The 2,368-nt window shown below is 33.2% G+C and overlaps 1 protein-coding gene across 1 annotated transcript in view; it reads right to left on the reverse strand.

Annotated features, from left to right (window-relative positions):
- The window catches only part of LOC128216480 (uncharacterized), a 4,286-nt gene extending 4,278 nt beyond the window's left edge, over positions 1-8 (reverse strand). Inside the window, exon 1 of the mRNA XM_052923055.1 lies at positions 1-8. This exon is cut by the window's left edge and continues 440 nt beyond it. The gene's annotated coding sequence lies outside the window, so the exon portion shown is untranslated.
- Between the last annotated feature and the right edge of the window lie 2,360 nt (positions 9-2,368).

A 2,368-nucleotide genomic window follows, 5' to 3' on the forward strand; every position in this document is an offset into this window, starting at 1 on the left:
TACGGAAGGTTAACGTTAAGATGACGTAGGAGATAATAACATGACAATGAAACATCATTTAACGGTGTATCTTTTTTCTATTGCTATTGTTTGAATACATTTGTCATGCTTGGGTGAGTCGAGAGAACCCTGCGGCTATTTCATACCATTTAAATACCATAGCGCAGTAATTAACATATTAACATCAATCACTTGTGAGTTTTTGTTTTAAACAATTTTCGTTTCAGTATTTAAAACAGAACAAACCAGAAATTTACTTCGACTTAAGCATTAAAAGCTTATTGTCACAACAATATTTATAGTAAAAAAACACATGGCAGGTGACAATTTTAACATCAGTAAAGTTAATAATTTATTTATGTATTAACACAAATATTGTGAGAATGCGTATAAAAATCAAGAATGTTGTCAATATTTAGGTATAATATGTAAATATAGTTGGTAGTGATTTTGGTAATACACATGTAATATTTCTATATATAACACAAAAGAATTCTTACAAAAACATTTAAAGCTGCACTCTCTCAGACTTACCATTTTTACAACTTTTTTATTTTTTGTCTTGGAAAGAGCAAATATTTGGGTAAATATCTGCAAACCAATGATATAAGATTGCTGACAAAAAATTTGATCGGAGATTTTCATATTTCCATTCGAAAATTAATGTTTTATGGCCTAAACCGTTACTAGCGGTTTAAGAAAAAAGACATAAAATATCAATTTTTAAATAAAATATAAAAATCTGCGATCTAATTTTTTGTCAGCAGTCTTATTGAACAGATTTCAATGGATTTTCGCAAAAATGTGCTCGTTCCAAGACAAAAAAAAATAATAAAAAGTTGTCAAACGTTTAATCTGTGAGAGTGCAGCTTTAACACGTTCATAGAGAATGCAATTTTGACTGGGTACAAAACTTCAAAATGTTTGATTCACGGAAAATGGTGATTATTTAAAAAAAAGTTTCTAATGAATAATATTTTTATACGGACTCACTCATGATTTTGTAAAACGCACGTTTTTGCATGACGAAATACAGTGTGGCAATTTATTAGGAGTGTTCATACTCAATTTGTGTATACCACGTGATAAAATGCGTCATAAATGCTACGTCGGATGGTGACATTTTGCTTCTAATATAATGAAGACTTTAAACAAAGATTACTTCACTATTTCATCACCAGTTTAAATGATATATAGTGCAGTCTGCGCCGCTTACGGGGCTCCGTCTTTGGTCTTTTACCAGAGTTTGATTGAGAGTTTAATTTCTACAAACAATTCGACAAATCTTTTCCAAATACGGACGTTTGACGGAGCACTGTCAAAACATTATTTTGGAAACAAGTTTGTTGAAGTGTTTGATGAAACTAATCGCCTTATCAAACTCCGGTAATAAAACGAAGGCGGTGCTCTTTTAGCGGCATAGACTGCCCTTTGTTTCATTTAAAATTGTGTAGTAAAACAAAAGTTGTTTTAAGTCTTCATTTTAAGAAAAATATTGCATTCCGACGTTGCATATATGACGTCATTTATCACGTGGTATACACACACACTGATCCTTAGATCCTAAGCCGATACCAAAAGATGGAATCCTTCAGAAAATGTTAACATTTGCTCAAATATCGTCTGAAGACCACACTTTTCATTAGTGTTAAAGATACCAGTAATAACGGCTTCGTTGTTGCATGATTGGTTGATTGACAATTATAACGCGATCATCAATGTATTATTAAATGGTCAAAATATCCACCACTTTATGTATAAGTTCTGGTGGCCTAGAGGATAAGGCGTCGACTTTGGCCCCAAAACATGAGCGAGTCCCTTTAAAAAAGTATTTACGTATAATCGCCATATTCCAGGGATCAAACATTTTCAAATTTCGTATTAAAATTGTCAAGAGAATATTTTATCGTTCAAGTTTACTTTTTATTTCAAAAAGGAGAAAAGGGTGATCAAAAATGCCCAAAATGCACGACTAGAAATTGTTAAAAACATTCTGGATGAGTACACCCCCCCCCCCCCGAACCAAATCCATTTCTTTTCTGATGGAGGGGCGCAAGATCAATCCTGGATCAGCCGCTGCTACAGTATACGTAATATTATGAAATGGTGTGCGATTATATAAAACACCTGTATCTACATATTAACCATATGAACGAAATTTAAATACTTCAAAAACAAACACGTACCGCTCTATTGCTTAAACTTCAGGTTTAATTTGTCTGTGCCTTAGCAGAGGAAGGGGAAATCACTGCGTAGGCTTTATTTTAATTAAAAACGAGAGTATCGCAGCAGCGCACGTGCTGTGTACTGTGCGGAACAGGTTTTTTTAGTAAATACTACGACGCAGTTGCCTCCCTTGATTTCAAAT

The sequence above is a fragment of the Mya arenaria genome, chromosome 14 (genome assembly GCF_026914265.1).
Source record: "Mya arenaria isolate MELC-2E11 chromosome 14, ASM2691426v1".
Lineage (NCBI taxonomy): Eukaryota > Metazoa > Mollusca > Bivalvia > Myida > Myidae > Mya > Mya arenaria.